Source organism: Euleptes europaea, chromosome 5 (genome assembly GCF_029931775.1).
Source record: "Euleptes europaea isolate rEulEur1 chromosome 5, rEulEur1.hap1, whole genome shotgun sequence".
Taxonomy (NCBI): Eukaryota; Metazoa; Chordata; class Lepidosauria; order Squamata; family Sphaerodactylidae; genus Euleptes; species Euleptes europaea.
The window spans coordinates 111,150,139-111,168,725 of NC_079316.1; positions in this window are offsets into that span (position 1 = coordinate 111,150,139).

Sequence of the window (18,587 nt, forward strand, 5' to 3'; positions counted from 1 at the left end):
CCCGGGATATGGAGAAGGGACCCACGTAACGATCATTGAGTTTTTTGCAAGGTCGGAGAGAGCGCAGGTTTTTGGTGGAGAGATAAACCTGTTCTCCCACCTTGAGTTCCCACCCCGGGGAACGGTGCTTGTCTGCTTGCTCTTTGTATTTACGCTTGGCCCGTTCAAGATTCTTTTGTAACCAGGGCCAAGAGGATCGGACTACTTGCACCCACTCCTGAACTTCGGGTACCGCCTCGAGTTCAGGGGTGACGGGAGTGGAGCCGAAGGGGCCAAAGTCAGTCCCGTACACCACCTGGAAAGGGCTAAACCCCGTTGAGGAATGGGGAGCATTGTTATACGCATACTCGGCAAAAGGCAGCAGGTCAACCCAATCATCTTGGTGATAATTGACATAACACCTGAGGTAACATTCAACCACTGCATTCACTCGTTCGGTCTGCCCATCGGTCTGCGGGTGGTAGGCCGAAGAGAGTCCTTGCTCCTCCACCCCCATCAATCTTAGGAAGGCCCGCCAGAATTTGGCAACGAACTGAACCCCCCTGTCGGAGAGGACCTTCCTGGGGACCGAGTGAAGCCTGAGGACATGGGTGATAAACAACCTGGCCAGTCCCTGGGCCGAGGGGAGCCCGGCACAGGGCACAAAGTGGACCTGTTTGGAGAACAGGTCCGTGATTACCCAGAGTACCGTCTTGCCCCGGCTGGGAGGCAGATCGGTGATAAAGTCCATGGCTATCACCTCCCAGGGTCGGGAGGGGACTTCCAAGGGTTTCAAAAGCCCGGGAGGCTTTCCCATTCTTTTCTTGGCCGTGGCGCAGGTGGGGCAGCTGCGCACGTACAGTTCCACGTCGGCTCTCATGCTAGGCCACCAAAATTGTCGTCTTACAAGGTGTAGGGTTTTTACGAAGCCAAAGTGACCCGCAAGTTTGGCGCCGTGGACTAATTCCAACACCTCCTTGCGGAGAGGCGCCGGGACATAAAGTTTTCCCCCTAGTGTCCACCAGGAACCCTGCTGCTCCATGCCGGAAGGGAGAGCCTGCTGCTCCGCCTCCCGTAAGGAGGCGTCCCGGAGGCGCTGCTGAAACGCCTCCGGGATTCCCTTGAGCAAGGGATCGCCGGGCGAGCGAGCTTGCGATCGGGTGGTGACGGCCAGTCCCTGGACTTCCCCTCGTTGTTCTGGGGTAAACAGGGAGTCCACAGGACGGTCAAAATCATTGCGGTACTGGGGCAGTCGGGACAGAGCATCGGCCAGGGCATTCTCTTTACCGGGAACATGTTTGAGGGTGAACCGGAATTTGGCGAAAAACTGAGCCCAACGAATTTGTTTCGCGTTGAGCTTTCGGGCTCCTTTGAGAGCCTCCAAATTCTTGTGATCGGTCCACACCTCAAATGGACTCTCTGCCCCCTCCAGGAAGTGCCTCCAAATGGTGAGAGCATGCTTGACTGCTGCCGCCTCCTTCTCCCAAATGGCCCAGTTAATCTCGGACTGGGAAAACTTCTTAGAGAAGTAGGCGCACGGCCGTAAGGCGCCGCCGTCGTCCCGCTGCAGCAGCGCCCCTCCCATAGCTACATCCGAGGTGTCCACCTGGACTACAAAAGGTTTGTTGCAGTCCGGGTGGGCCAGTACCGGTTCGGACGAAAAGAGCAGTTTTAAATTATCAAAGGCCTGCTGACAAGGAGGAGACCACTGCAAACGGGCGGAAGGCAGAGCGGCGTTTGCCCCTTTTCCCTTGGTGCTCAAGAGGGAAGTGAGGGGAAGGGCCACCTGGGCGAAGTTGGGGATAAAGTTGCGGTAGAAATTGGCAAACCCCAGAAATTGCTGTAACTGTCGGCGTGTGGAGGGGGGTTCCCAATCCTTAACCGCCCGAACCTTGTCGGGGTCCATCTCCAGACCGTGGTGAGAGATGACATATCCCAAGAACGTTATGGAAGGCTGGTGAAATTCACACTTGGACACTTTAGCATACAATTTATGGTCCCTAAGCCGCTGGAGAACCTCACGCACCAGACGGACATGTTCTTCCATAGTTTCCAAATAAATGAGAATGTCATCTAAAAACACTACCACCCCACGAAATAGCAAATCATGTAATACATCATTAATCAACTGCATGAATACGCTGGGAGCCCCAGAAAGTCCGAACGGCATGACTAAGTATTCAAACATGCCAAAACAGCTGGAGAAGGCTGTCTTGGGTTCATCCCCCTCCTTGATACGGATGCGGTGGTAGGCTTCCACCAAATCCAATTTGGTGAAAATTCGGCCCTCCTTCAATTGTGCTAGCAGGTCTGGAATGAGAGGGAGGGGGTAAGCGTTAGACTGGGTGACAGCGTTCAGCCTGCGAAAGTCAATGCACAGTCTCAAATCCCCTGTCTTCTTCTTGACGAAGAAAGCAGGGGCAGAATACGGGGCTTTAGACGGACGGATAAAACCCCGGGCTAAGTTGGTGTCCAGGTAGTCCCGTAAGACCGCTTTCTCATTAGGGCTCATGGGATAAACCTTTCCCTTGGACAGCTTGCCTTCCCCCACAATCTCAATGGCGCAGTCGGTTTCTCGGTGTGGGGGCAGTTCATCACATTCCCTCACATCGAATACATCCGCGAACTGTGCATATTCGGAGGGTAGCTGGGGTGGAGCGGTAACAGGCGCCGGGGAGCCCACCAACGCGGCGGCTGGGGCGCAAAATACTTGGTCCTTCTCGTGTAGAAGGCAGGGGTCCTCGGGGAAAGTAAGCGTCCGTTTAACCCAGTCTATGGAGGGATTATGTCCCCGCAACCAATTCATCCCTAACATCACGGGGGCCACTATGGGGGCGATGGTAAAATAAAGTCTTTCCCAATGTTCCCCAACGGCCATGACCACTGCCGTGGTGCGGTGGGTAACCGGCCCTTTTTTAAAGTCACTACCGTCCATTTGTGAAAAACGGAGGGGGGCCGGGAGCTGTTTGCGCCTGACGTGCAACTTCTTGGCAACTTCCTCACTCATTAAAGTCCGGGCGCACCCGGAGTCAACCAAGGCGGGAAACTCTAATCTCGGGCCTCCCTTGGCTAGGGAAAGGTGGACTCGGATATACACATTTTCCTCTTGGGCGCTTACCATTGGGGGAGCTCCTTGCACAACAATCGGAACGGTCTGCTGAGGAGCCCCTCTTACAGCAGACCGACGGCGTTTTTTGCCGGCATCTCCCACTCTTCCTCCTCGCTGGACGAAGGAGATGGGGTAATTGTATTCCGTGACTCGGCGGAGTCAAAGGTGGCATTTGTAATCCGGGATCCCGATGGACCGGAGGAAGTGGAAGCTTCTTCTTGGGTGCGCGCGTGCAGCGCCGAGGGTGCGCTCCGGCGTCCGGGAGCATTACTCCGGCGTCGAGGTTGGCCCTCCGCCGGGGCTTTCTCCAGTTCGGTCAGACGGGGCGGGGGAGGACGCCCGGTACGGGACGGGCATTGCGAGGCGAAGTGGCCCTTGCCTCCGCATACCAAGCACACTCCCGCTTCGAAGCGCTTGTGGCGTTCAGCGGCCGAGGGACCGCTGCCGCCCAGTGCTCGGGGGTCTCTGGGCCCGCCTGGTTTGTCCCCTCGCCGCTGAAGATCGCGACCGGTACGCTGCTTGGACAGATTCAGTAGTTGCTTACGATTTTCAATATCTGCCGCATGGCGTACCCAACCCTCGACATCAGGGGGATTACCCTGCATGAAAGCCCAGTGTTGCAGGTCCGGATTCAATCCCTCCCTGAAGCACTGTACCCGGGTGGCTTCACTCCAATCCAAGATTCTACTCGATAGGGACTGGAATTCGCTGGCATACTGCGCCACCGACTTAGTCCCTTGGCGCAGCTGCATCAAGTTGGCCTTAGCCCGCTCCCCCAGGTTCGGGTCCTCGAACCGGTTCCGGAGAGCAACCATAAACTCATCTAGACTCCTTAGTACAGGGGAGCGGAGTTCGTACTGCAGCACCATCCAGGCTGCCGCCTCGCCTTGCAAGAGGGAGGCCACGTACTGGACCCGGGACTCCTCGGAGGTGAAGGTCCGGCCCTGTTCACGCATAAAAATGTCCACTTGGACTAAAAAGAAAGTCAACTGATCCCCCGACCCATCGTACGTGATCTTCAGGTCACGGCGGGTCGGGGCGCTAGGAGGGACGGGAGGGGTTACCGGTGCCCCGTCTGGGGGGTTGCCGGGGGGCGGCTGTACCTTCAGCGCGTCCAGAGCGGCTGCCATCTGGCCCATCACAGCCTGCATGGTATCCATGCGTGCCAGCATGGTCTGGCGCTCCTCTTGCCATTGCCTCCGTTCCTCCTCCATCAGGGCCTCCCTTCGTGCGAGGTCGCCTTCGAGTCCCGTGCCGGATAAAGCCAAGCGGCGGTGTTTCGCCTCGGTCCGTGAGAGCGACCAGTCCTTGGGAGAGTCCAGCCAGGAGTTGAAAGGGTTCTTGGGCTTCGCACCCAAGTCCGGTCCCGGCTTAGGGACCACGGGTATCTTCCGCTTGGCTTCCTCCTCCTTAGGGTCTGGAAGCACCAGTGCCTCGCGCTTGTCCAGCGACCCGGGGGGTAGTGGGATCCTCCTCGCCTTGCATCGCTGTCCCGTGCGGTACAGGTGCAGAGCGAAAAAGGCAGGGACTTGTAACTTAATGTGAGAGTCCCAATCCCCTGTGCTACTTCGCCAAATCACTTGCTCAGACTTGATGCAGAAACAAAGGATTTATTGAAGGCTTCAGAAGATATGAGCAGACACGGATTCAAAGTTACAAGTGAACTAGCTTATCGGGGTTACAGTATATATCTACTACAGGGCAAAAGGTTCACACTCCTGTTGTGAGAAACTGCAAGACAGATTGGTGCAATACAAAACATCAAACAGTCCCAAGGAGACAGTGAGGGCTATCAGCACTTCAAGGCCGGGCTCGGCCTGAGGGAGTGGAGGCAGGAAGCGCAGCAGGGGAGGGAGAGCTGGCACCTGGGCAAGATAGATGGGACGTGAGACCCAGGAAGGCACGGGGAGGTGTGAACTGTTCTTTACGAGTTCAAAGGGGGTGGGAATGAGGAACTTGGAGCAGTTAGAAACACATGGCCCTCACAGCAGGGTTGGGGAGGGAAAGGACTTCAATGCCATAGAGTCCAATTGCCAAAGCAGCCATTTTCTCCAGGTGAACTGATCTCTATCCGCTGGAGATCAGTTGTAATAGCAGGAGATCTCCAGCCACCATCTGGAGGTTGGCAACCCTAGTTTGGAAAGGGTTCAGATTTCCCGGTATGTCTTGAAAAGCCACACTTACCCAACTCCAGTTCATTTTAATAGGGCTTTTTTGTTCCCAAATTTATTTTCCAGGATGTAATTGGAGGCAGTAAATGACAAAGCAAAAAAATAAAACAAATAACAAACCTGACTTTCCCATTTTTTAATATTTCAGATGAAAGAAACAGCCGGCAGTATGTGTTACACATGATGCATTGTAAAGCAGTAATCGTTCTAATAGGTGGGCGCCGGGGTTGATTACTGACTTGGTGCCTGTAGAATAAATGGACCAGGGGAGGGTGGAAAAGCAAAAAGCGAGGCAGGATACTCAGAATATATCAGATTTAATCAGGCAAATGTATCCCTCCTGGCTCCTTTTGCCTGACCTAAGCTTTCCGTTGGGAAACCGGAGTTCAAAATCGTCTTTCTGCAATGTAATTTCAGGTGCAATGAAGTCACATTAGGAAAGAGGCATGGAAGCTATTTCTCATGCTGAGATTTGCATGGCGAGTAACGTTAACGCCTTGCAAACGGAGTCCTTTTGCATGCCAGTTCCAAATGTCCAAAGGCTCTCGGTTCCAGAGCAGCAAAATGGTCTCCTGCAAACCAATCCGAATTGTGGCTGGGTGGGAACGTTCCGATAATTCCACATGTTGCCAACTGCACGTGGCTCGGCGTGAATGAAAATGAGCTGCAATTTTCTCTGGGAGAGCCACACCAAGAAGACTTTTTTCAGCCTATTACACAGATTGGCCTAACGGCTTCCCGCACTCCAAACGTTTCTGTTTACCAGGGAGACCTGGTTTTCTTGCATTTGTCCTGGTAGACCAGTGGTTCCCAAAGTGGGCAGTACCACCCCCTAGGGGTGGGATTAGCTAGGGGGCACTAAGAGGCAAGAGGGCAGCAGAGGGGTTCTGGAGGTGGGCCAGGGCCACTTCAACTGTGTTGTTCACTAATTTACAATAGATCAAGCTATGGCACCTTGCTGGCAAATTTCGTGGAAACTATCAGAATATTTTTCCAGACTTTGAAGAGCTGGTACCACTGGATCAAGTTCATCAATTTTGTTGATCACATTTCAACTAAAAAAGTCTTAATTTGATTTTGAATAGATGTTCAATTAATTGTTACTGTTTTGAAATTGTATTCTTGTTATCTTCTTTAGTGAGTCATGCAAACCCTTGTTTTGAATAATGCTTTTCATAGGATAGGGTAGGGGGCGCTGGGGCTGAGTTCATGGAACCAAGGGGGTGGTGGCCCTAAAAATTTGGTAGATCATTCTCATGGTTGTGTTTTTCGGTGAAATTTTGAGGATGGCTTTAAAAATGTTGTTAGGTTCCTTGTATGCACACATGTGCATGCACACACACACTAACGCACACCGGGTAAGAATTGCAGACTTTCAGGTTTCAGCTCCCTCTCTCTTGAAATTGATCATGGGGGTGGGGAAATTCATCTTGTGTCTAGGGACGGGGGGGAGTGCATTTTATATCTGGGGTGGGGGAGATACATCTCATGTCCAGTTAAGGTTGCTAGCCTCCAGGTGGTGGCTGGAGATCTCCAGCTGTTACAACTGTTCCTCAGAATGTGGTGATGGCTACCAACTTGGAAGGTTTTAAGAACGGGGTGGACATGTTCATGGCGGAGAGGGCTATTTATGGCTACTAGTCAAAATGGATACCAATGATCCATGCCTGATCTCCCCATTCCTCCACATGAAGCCAGTTTCAGTGACCTTGGACTAATCACAGTTCTCTCCGAACTCTCTCAACCCCACCTACCTCACAAGGTGTCTGTTTTGGGGAGAGGAAGGGAAAAAGATTGTAAGCCACTTAGATTCTCCTTTTTAAAAAGCTAGAGAAAATCAGCATATAAAAACCAACTCTCCTCCTCCTCCTCCTCCTCTCTGGTATCAGAGGAGGATGCCTATCATATGAGGTGCTGTGGAACACAGGCAGGATGCTGCTGCAGTTGTCTCGTTTGTCGGCTTCCTAGAGGCACCTGGTTGGCTGCTGGGTGAACAGACTGCTGGACTTGATGGGCCTAGGCCTGATCCAGCCAGACTTTTCTTATGTTATTCTTATGTTCTTAACTCATCTCCAGATGACAGAGATGAGTTCACCTGGAGAAAATTGCCTCCTTGTAAAGTGGACTCTATGGCATTATATCCCATTGAAGCCCTCCCCAAACCCTTCCCTTCTTAGGCTCCACCCCAAATCTCCAGGTACTGCCCTACCCAGAGCTGGCAACCCTAGCTGTCCAGGACCTCCGGCTGTGGTCTTTCACATCACCTCCTACCAGGCCCTTTCAACTGGAGATACCCGGGATTGAACCTGGCACCTTCTGCATGCCGAGAGGCTCTGCCCCTGAACCACAGCCCCTTCCCTGCTGCTTCCCCAATACATGTTTCTGCACAGTCTCAGCAAAGCTGATGATAATCTTCTCAAAATTGCTGCAAATCTGTGACAATTATCCACAAAACCATGGGTGAAAACGCATGGTCGCTTTAGCCTCTATTCCCGTTTCAGCCAGGATTCAGCCAGGATCGAACGCACATTCGGCGAAATGCATGTGTTCGATCCTGGCTGAATCCTGGCGTAAACAGGGAATAAAGGAGGCTAAAGCGACCGTGCATTTTCGCCCCATGTTTGCAGTGGAATCTGAAATTTACTGACATTTGCAGCTGCTCTTTCCTTTTGCGCCCTGACCTGGATGGCCCAGGTTAGCCTGATCTCTTCAAATCTCAGAAGCTAAGCAGGGTCAGCTCTGGTTAGTATTTGGATGGGAGACCATCAAGGAATACCAGGGTTGCTGTGCAGAGGAAGGCACTGGCAAACCACCTCTGTTAGTCTCTTGCCATGAAAACCCCAAAAAGGGGTCGCCATAAGTCAGCTGTGACTTGACAGCACTTTACACACACACACACTTCCTTTTGCGCTCTATGCTATTCGGGTAAAGCGAATAATAGATAAGGCTGAGCCAAACAAGGCATTGTTTTAGCCCGACCACAGATTAATGTGGAAAACGCAATCAGGAAAAAGCCGATTCAGCTGAAATGTGACAGTATTACCTAGTGGTATGTCGGTTTTTCTGCTTCATCCCCCCCCCCTTTACCGCCTAAGATCTGTTTAGAGTTTGCAGTCGGGTTTATTAATGTGAGCACATTGTTCCCGCAGTCGTGCTTTCAAGCGCTTGGCATAAATAATTTATCTGCAGGCTGACTTGGCCCGTGATGCTTCTATAATTGAAAGCCAATCCCACACAGTTTACGGGGGAAGGTTTATTGGGAGTGAACAGACTCGGCTTCTAGGACAATGGCCTGAGAGCCCGGGTTTCGCTCTGTTGCAATTTCAGGAGAGTAATAAATATTCTCTCTTGCCCTGCCCTGTTAGAATGAGCTGCCTCTTCTGAGGGGGGATCCTTGAAATTTTCACACACCCTCAACTGCAAGTTCTAAATGAGAATAAGGATTTCCATCATCTGTTGCCAAATTCTAGAAACAGCTTGAAAAGTTATATGTGATTTTCAAAATTATTTTTGTGTTGTTAAACACACACACACATTATTCTTTATAGTTGATGTCAGGCCGATACATACCAAACCCTGGTCTGGATGGCCCAGGCAAGCCAATCTCGTTTCTTGGAAGCGAAGCAGGGTCGGCCCTGGTTTGTGCTTAGATGATAGACCACCAAGGAAGTCCAGGGTTGTGATGCAGAGGCAGGCAATGGCAAACCACCTCTGAACGTCTCTTGCCTTGAAAACCCTATGGGTTGCCATGAGATGGCTTTGACTTTATGGTACTTTTCACCATCACATACCCAAAAAAACTGCTTAATAAACTGCCCCCCCTTCAAATTCAGCTTTCAGTCAATGAATGAGAATTTCCCTCATCGGGAGAGGGGAGAAAGAGAGTTGTTTTTTATATGCCAATTTTCTCTACCTTTCAAGGAGAATCAAACCAGCTTACAACCTCCTTCCCTTCCTCTCCCCACAACAGACACCTTGTGGTAGGGTTGCCAATCTCTAGGTACTAGCTGGAGATCTCCTGCTATTCCAGCTGATCTCCAGCTGATAGAGATCACTTCACCTGGAGGAAATGGCTCCTTTGGCAATTGGACTCTATGGCATTTAAGTCCCTCCCCTCCCCAAGCCCCACCCTCCTCAGGCTCCACCCCAAACCTCCCACCGGTGGTGAAGAGGGACCTGGTTACCCTACCTTGTGAGGTCGGTGAGGCTGAAAGAATTTGGAGAGAACTGTGTCTGGCTGAAGGTCACCCAGCAGGCTTCATGTGGAAGAGTGAGAATCGAACCCGGTTCTCCAGATTAGAGTCTGCTGCTCATGTGGAGGTAGGGTTGCCAGCCTCCAGGTACTAGCTGGAGATCTCCTGCTATTACAACTGATAGAGATCAGTTGACCGGAAGAAAATGACTCCTTTGGCAATTGGACTCTATGGCATTAAAATCCCTCCCCTACCCAAACCCTGTCCTCCTCAGGATCCACCCCCAAAACCTCCCACCAGTGGCAAAGAGGGACCTGGCAACCCTATGTGGAGGAGTGAGGGATCAAACCCACTTCTCCAGATTAGAGTCCACTGCTCATGTAGAGGAGTGAGGAATCAAACCCGGTTCTCCAGATTACAGTCTGCTGCTCTTAACCACTACACCATGCTGGCTACACTGTAGCTTCACCCTTTCAGGGCAGTCTTAGGCAGAATTACTCCATCCCTCAATGGTGCCAACAGACTTAGGTCAGAGTACCTCTGCACTGTTCATTTCAAGCATAATCCCTCTTCTCCATTGGGAGGGTGAAGCTCTGGAAAAGCTGTCTTCTTGGACTGGGCAACCATCAGAATCGCCATGGAAACAATTCTGCACAGCGAGCATAGTGGGATACAGATACTTCAAATAAGAGACCAAATCCCAACATCTCATATTTTGCTCCGGGAGATAAACTGTAATTCCAGGAGATATCCAGGCCCCACCTGGAGATTGGCAACCCCATGGGCAACAGAGGGGAGGGGCACCCTCAGCCGGCACCTGACATCCCTATATGGGTCTTCCTTCCAAACCCCAAGCCACCCGACCAAGAATTCCCAACAGCGTCCTGCTACTGGCTGGGCTAATGCGGTCTTGGCGTGTATCAACAGAGGCATAACAGCCAAATCATAAAGTGTCATAATCCCGATGTACGCTGCATTGGTCAGGCTGCACCTGGAGTACTGTGTGCAGATCTGGAGGCCTCACTTCAAAAAGGATGTAGACAGAATGGAGGTGGGTGCGGAGGAGAGTGACAAGGATGATCAGGGGCCTGGAGACCGAGCCCTACAAGGCTGAGGAAGTTGGGAATGTTCAGTCTGCAGAAGATGTTGTGTGGAAACATGGTTGCTGTCTTTAAGTATTTGAAGGGCTGACACTTAGAGGAGGGCAGGGATCTGTTTGTGTTGGCAGCAGAGGATAGGTCTTGCAATAATAGATTTAAATTGAGGGCGGAAAGGTACCAGCTGGATATTGGGGGGGGGATGTTTACAGTAAGAGTTGTTCGACAGTGGAATCAACTACCTAGGGAGGTGGTGAGCTCCCCCTCACTGGCAGCCCTTAAGCAGAGGCTGGACAAACACTTGTCAGGGGTGCTCGAGGTTGATCCTGCATTGAGCAGGGGGCTGGACTAGATGGCCTCTATGGCTCCTTCAAACTATGATTCTATTATTCCAACCACTGTGCACACTGTTCTGTTCATGCATAGCATGTTTCAACCCCCTTTTAGTGAATGATATGCCACATATCCCCCAGAAACCCTATCCAAGGTCAAGGGTCCCTAGCATAGTTGCCAACCTCCAGGTGGTGGCTGGAGATCTCCCACTATTATAAGTGATCTCCAGCCAATAGAGATCAGTCCACCTGGAGAAAAAGGCCACTCTGGCAATTGGACTCTATGGCATTGAAGTCCCTCCCCTCTCCAAACAGGGGCTGCCTCCAGAAGAAAGTATTACTTCTTCCCCGCGTCTGAGTAGTGTCTCGGCCATAGAGGTGTTTCAATCATATGGACTGTTCTGATCATCTTGGATTACTTTAACCAAACAGGGCCTTCCCCACTTGGGGAAGGGGGGAAATGGTTCTATAGGTCTCCGTATCTAGGCCTCAGAAATCTGTGATGCAGTCCCTCAAGGGCTGAAAGCCGATATCAAGTCTCTCACAACATCCCACTTCTTGATATCTGAAGCGTCTCCAGTCAATGGGGGTGGAAGCGATAATCTAAATTCACACCCAGACACTTATTTTTCACTTCCCTGGAAAGGACTGTAGGATGTTTATTTTTGGCAAAGGATTGTAATATTGTTTGGGTGGCTCGGTCACAACTTCTCGGATGCTTATTGCTGCAAGGGAAAAAAGTCCTATTATTTGTGCAGCTGACAGTTGGCTTTGTTGTCCTTCCGAAAGGGAAGAGGATATGTTGCCAAAACAAAAATATGGCTACATTTTATCTTCCTCCACCCAAGCATTTGGTCTGATTTGGGAGGAGAATTCATAAACAGATGGATTCCTGCAATGTATATGAAATGGATTCCTCAGGGAAACAACAGACCTTCCAGTTGTGAGTCAATTCAACAAAGTGTTACAACTTAGGTGTAAGTTCAGGTTCAAATTTATTGCGTATGGCCAAAGGCCGTTATAAAAATTAATTAAAAAACCCAATAAGTCCAGATAACAAGCAATAATAACATCAGGAAAAAGCATGCCTCTCAGAACCACCAAAACTTATAAAATACTATGCATAGAGCATCATTAATAGTTAAACACTAAATAGTCAGAATTATCTAAAATAAGAACATAAGGAAGGCCATGCTGGATCAGACCAAGACCCATCAAGTCCAGCAGTCTGTTCACACAGTGGCCAACCAGGTGCCTCTAGGAAGCCCACAAACAAGATGACTGCAGCAGCATAATCCTACTTGTATTTCAAAACACCTAATATAATTGGCATGCTCTTCTGGTCCTGGAGAGAATAGGTATGCATCATGACTAGTTGTCATGGATAGCCCTCTCCTCCATGAACATGTCAACTCCCCTCTTCAAGCCTTCCAAGTTGGCAGCCATCACCACACCCTGGGTGTTTCACAGTTTAACTATGCGCTGTGTGAAGAACTACTTCCTTTTATCTGTTTTGAATCTCTCACCCTCCAGCTTCAGCAGGTGACCCTGCTTTCTGGTATTATGAGATACCATACCATGCATAATTTTATAGACCTCTATCATGTCTCTCCTTAACCACCTTCTTTCCAAGCTAAACTGCCCTAAGCATTTTAACCACTCCTCATAGGGCAGTTGCTCTAGTTCCCTGATCATTTTGGCAGGAGCTGTCATAAGAACGTTCAGAATGGCCTTGCTGGATCAGACCAAGGCCCATCAAGTCCAGCAGTCTGTTCACACAGTGGCCAACCAGGTGCTTCTAGAAAGCCCACAAGCAAGATGACTGCAGCATCATTCTCCTGCCTGTGTTCCACAGCACCTAATATAATAAGCATGCTCCTCTGATCCTGGAGAGAGACAAACTAACTAAAATCAGACTAACTAGAATTTGACTAACAGACTTTGTAATAATCAGCAAAACCAAACAGAATTTGAAATTAAGATTTTGTGGTATCAGCCTCCTGTCCATGGGATTTCCTGTTCAGTGTTTATTACATTGGGCCAACTTGGTCCGAATTTTCTTTGCTGCTAGAGCGAAAAGGGGGCGACTTTCTAAGAGACAGCTGGCTCAGTGTTTGCAAGGAGAAAAAGAACTCTCTCCATCACAATATGTTGATCTAAATTGGCCAGAATTGTCCCTACATATCTTTGCCAGTTACAATTTAGGTAGCGATAAAGTACCATTGACTTTTGAGTCCAGAATGAAAATCAGATATTCACAACTACAGAGAAATGTCCTGAGTGCTGATTATGTATACATGTGGTGATGGCTGCCAAATGGGAAGGCTTGAAGAAGGGAGTGGACATGTTCATGGAGGAGAGGGCTAGCTATGGCTACAAGTCTAAATGGATACTGTTATATATGTAGCAGAGAGCAAGGTTCATGTTGAGCTTGAAGTCTGCTCCAGGCTCCGTGCCTGTGTGTTCCTACTGGACAGTGGTCTAAAGCAGCCCAGTCATGGACTTGGCTTGCTCCTGAGCTCAGTTTAAAGGGCAGCCCGCGCCCTTCCAGCATACTTATTGCTTGACTCAAGGTTAAGTCTTTCTTAGTTTCAACTTGGTTTATAAAATTTTCATACTCTGGGCGCAGACTTTTTAACAACAGTATTATCAAATCCTCATCAAGAAAGTCTTTTCCAGCTGAGCATTCCAAATGTGCATGCAATCTCTGATCATTTCTCTTTCTGATGGAGAATAACTTTCTTTGCAAAAACATTCTACTTTTCAGAGAGGTATCTGTATAAAGTTTCTGAACTTCTTCCCAGATTTCTTTAGCTTTATCAAAATGAATCACCCTCAAAATGTCCCTGTCTTCCAAACCTTTGAACAGGACTCCTTTTGTTTTGTCATTATGCTCGTCCCATTTGCATTGCTTTTCTCCCTCGGCATCTGCTGGTCTTGGATCCTTTATCGCACTCCAGTTTCCCAGCTCCATGAGGTGAGTCTGCATATGGGCTTTCCAGATTAAGTAGTTCTGTTCATTCAGTCTTTCTATCACAGCAGCATGCTGATTATTGTAGGCAGCCATCTTGCCTCTTGTGAGCTCTTTCCTTTACTTAGAGATCAATCCACAACCATCCTCTGCTACCATAAAGGAAATGGAGTTTTTCTTAAGAATGATCCTGAGTCTGATTAAGGACTAAACAAAGTGAGTTTATTCAGAAATCACAAACTTGGTAAATGACTGAGAGACAAGCTTATTTCTAACTAGGGTCCATAACTAACAGGGCAACATGCGGCCTGTTGCTCCTCTCTTTCACTGTAACTAGAAGGAAGAGTAGGGGTGCATTATGGGAACACACAAGACCACAGGAAGAGAAGGGAGAAGGATCACAACCTTTCTATCTATCTAACTCTCACACTTGCTGCCCCCTGCTGATCTTCCTTTCTTTAATCAATCTTTGTGCACTAGACATTGTATTTCCAACATTATGTACGTAGCAAAGAGCAAGGCTCACGTGTAGCTTGAAGTCTGCTCCAGGCTTCTTGCTTGTGTGTTCCTATCGGACTGTGGTCTAAAGCAGCCCAATAACAGACTTGGCTTGCTCCTGAGATCCCATTGGACAATGGACTTCTACCAGCCAATGGCAGACTTGGGGGGGCGTGGCTCCTGGTGGTTGGATAAGCATATAAGCCAGGGTGTTGTGAGGGTTTTTTTTTTTTAAATATATTTTTATTATTTTTTCAATAATAACCAACATTATATTTAGACATACATCCTCTATATCAATAGAAATAACCATTAAAAATTCATAGAATTATTAGATGTATGTCTTCAAAATACAATAAAAAATAATTGACTTCCCCACCGTCTTCCTCCCTCTCTAAAATATCTAAAATCTCCTTTGCATCCATGCATTCTAATTCATTTATAAGTCACCCTATTTCATATTGTAGTTTCCCCTTATCCAATATATTCAATATTATTTATACCAAGGAGAGAAAAAGAGAAGAAGAAAAGAAAGAATAAAAGAAAAATAAGAGAAATCTCACTTCCCTCCATACATTCATCTCAAAATGCATGTGTTAATCTAAAAAGAAAAGCGAAAAAAGAGGATTAAAAAAAAAGATATACAATCTTGTACAAAGATAATGATTATAGTATTTTCCCTCTACCCCCCACCTTTCCCATGTTGAAAATCAAATTTATGTTCTTCCTGCTTTCTCAGCCTTTCTTCTTATTCTTTTTCTTCTGTCGGGAGTTTCTATCGCCCATCACTTTTTTGCTCGAAGTAGTCTCCTTTCTGGAACAGTCAATACCCTGTGTTTCATGAGCTATAGAATCTTCCTCCTGTTTTCCAAGAACATGAGTTGATAGCTCACTGTTTCTTGTCAAAAAAATTTCCACGTCTGCCAATGAGTTAATCGCATGTTTAGTTTGTTTATAGGTAAAGGTAAGACCTTGTGGTAGCAACCAGGTATATTTTATTCCTTTGTTTCTGAGTAATTCAGTAAAATCTTTGTATACAGCTCTCTTTTCCATCAGGTGACGTGGAATATCTTTGAGAATTATCAGTGGTATATTATCAAATCTCAGTTGATTCTCCAGTTGAAATTTTATGATAATATTTTTCATCCTGATGTCAAAGAAAGAGATCAAAATTTCTCTGGCTTTTGCTTGCACCCGTGTTGATAAAGGAATTCTATATATCTTATTTATTGCTGCATTCAATTCTTGTGCATTTAGATGGAATATTTCAGCCAATGATTTAATGATGTCATCTCTGGTAACCCCCAGTCGTTCCGGATAATTGCGTATGCGTAGATTATATTCTCTTTGCTGTAAATCCAAAATAGCAAGTTGATCTTTTATTTGCTGTTCTTGAAATTGTATAGCATCAATTAGTTGTGCCTGGGAATTCATGTCTTTCTTAAGCCTGTTGACATCATCCGTGTTGTTGTTAATTGAAAGTTGCATCTTATTCATACTGTCTTTCATTTGTGAAACTTGGGTTTTTATTTCCTTAATCTCATTTATAACATCAGCAAACTGTTGAGTAATGATTAAAGTCATTTGTGCAACTGATTGCTCTTGTTGCTTGGAGACCTGTTCAAACTTTTTCTTAACTAGTCCATTTATCAATTCATTTTGCTCAGCCAGCATTTCCTGTATCTTCTGATAGTTTATTTCCATAGTTGTCTGTGGCTTTCTCCTTTTCCCCGACCAGAGATAAATGTATGCAGGCAGTCCAATTCAGTAAAGTTGTAGAAAGAATCTGTTAGCTTTAGTACTGTTTCTAGGCAGAACTGGAAGATGCAAGGATGTAAGCCTTCCGTGACACTCTGATACAGGGAATAGGATGTATTTTGATGTTGCACAGAGCGAGGCACACAGGCACGGCCCTCCTCTTTGATTTCCAAGTCCTAGAGAAGTCTCTTCCTGGAGGACTCTTCCAGACGGGGAAAACGAAAGCTAAGAATATTCCTCCTCCCCTTCGCACTACAGCTGTCGATTGGAAGCTATCGATGCCACTCAAATCTTCCAGGTTGTTTTTGTTTGCCTCCTAATTGAATTTATATTGTTTTAAACAGACTTTTTAGCAGGATGTTCATTTAAAAGTCTGGGTGGTGGGATGTAAAGTCTTAGTTGGATTTTAAACAATTCCAGTTGTTCAAATCCTTGGTAGTAAGCAAAAGGAATTCTAGTAACTTACATGGAGCTTGAAAGACGGGGTTTCTCTTTCATTTGCTTGTAAAATTTATTGGTGTAATGTGAAGGGGACCACAGCTTCTGTTCCTCGAGGTGTTTTATGGCGATGAAATCCTCCTCAGCCGGCGGGACTCAAACCATCTCTCCCCCTCTGCAGGAGGGGGGAGGTTGGGAGTCAAAACTGCTCTTCTCGGCAGCAGGAAGTTACCTGCATTCCAATCCCCTGTTTAGGATCGGGGACGGGGCTTTTGAAGAGAGCCCCGATTTAAAACACCTCTCGGTTCTTCCGAGCGAACTCAGAAGACATGGCGCTGGGTCGGCATCTTCACAGGAAGTCCGGTGTTGTGAGGGTTGAGTTAGAGTTCCAAAGTTGCAGTTGAAATCACTTCTTAACAAAGCAGTTGTGTTGGAACTCCGTCTGCAGTCTCATGCATCACCCACACATATATAACACGGTCTAGTCATGATGCACACCTATTCTCTCCAATATCAGAGGAGCAGGCCTATTATATTAGGTGTCGTGGAACACAGGCAGGATGGTGCTACTGCAGGCATCTTCCTTGTGGGCTTCATAGAGGCACCTGGTTGTCCACTGTGTGAACAGACTGCTGGACTTGAGGGGCCTTGGTCTAATCCAGCAGGGCTTTTCTGATGTTCTTATGTTCTTAAGGTGTCTGCTGTGCAGAGAGGAAGGGAAGGTGATTGTAATCTGGTTTGATTCTCCTTAAAAGGTAGAGAAAATAGGCATATAAAAATCAACTCTTCTTCTTCCTCCTCCTCCTCCTCCATATGAACAGTACCAACTTTGGTAACGAACCATATTCGTTCTTTTCTTCCTAGCATCTGCCTTGACCTACTTGTGCCATAGCTTGGAGATGTGAATTCAAGTCAGCAAGTCTACCTCAGAGCATCCAAGGGGGAAGGGGGGAAAGTTTGGCTTGATTGGTGTGCGGGGGAAGGATAATTCTACTGCACTCCCAAAACATTTCGCAGTTCACTGTCTTGTCATTGACGGTGTCAGGTTAGATCAGAAGAAAGAAACCCATTAGAGCACGCTGGCAGAACTCCTCTGACGGGCCTTTTTTTCATTAGCAGAGGAAAGCAGAGCTTGACAAAGATATGGAAGGCAATGAAATCGAGGACTCAAACCACTCTTTCCCGTGAGACCGCCTTACCCAAGATTCAAGTCTTATTGGCTTTGACGCAAGAGGACAGGAACTCTTCTTATCCAAGCCACTGGGAACTAGGATCTTCCACTCAAAGAATGAATTTTGCCAGGTCATCCTGGTTTTAATTTGTATGTCACAGTGGAACTAGGGTTGCCAACCTCCAGGTGGTGGCTGGAGATCTCCCACTATTACAACTGATCTCCAGCTGATAGAGATCAGTTATCCTGGAGAAAATGGCTGCTTTGGCAATTGGACTCTATGGCACTGAATTCCCTCCCCTCCCCAAACCCTGCCTCCTCAGGCTCCACCCCAAAATCTCCAGGTATTTCCCAAACTGTATCTGGAACCCTATTCCCGAATCAGTTTCAACCTTCTCCGCACAAGCATAAGGGCTAAAACATAGGGGTTTTTATTTTAAGATGAGACTGACAGTTCTCAGGAATCCAAATTATGTATAAGATACTGCATATTCTTGCTTATATAACTACTTCATGGGCGAAATTGAAAAGCTGGACCATCTGATGCTCCGCTATCCTCGCTGGTCTCAAGATAGAGATGCTCTTATTGCTCCAATCCTCACCAGCTTGAACCTCCCTCTACATGCCTGGGTGTTGCCTTTTTTCCTTGGTGACTCAACTAATGGTGCAGCCACATCGAATGTTGCCCGCTTTTTGGCCAGAGTGGCTGCCCTTAAGAAGAAAGAACTCTCAACGCCTACCTCTGGAAATTTTTAGTCAGTTCGCTCCGCCCCCAGTTTATTTTAGTTAGGATTTTTACTTATTGGGCTGACGCCCAATTTTTAGCATAGTTAACTTAAGATTGTATTATCCTTATTATATTTACTATGT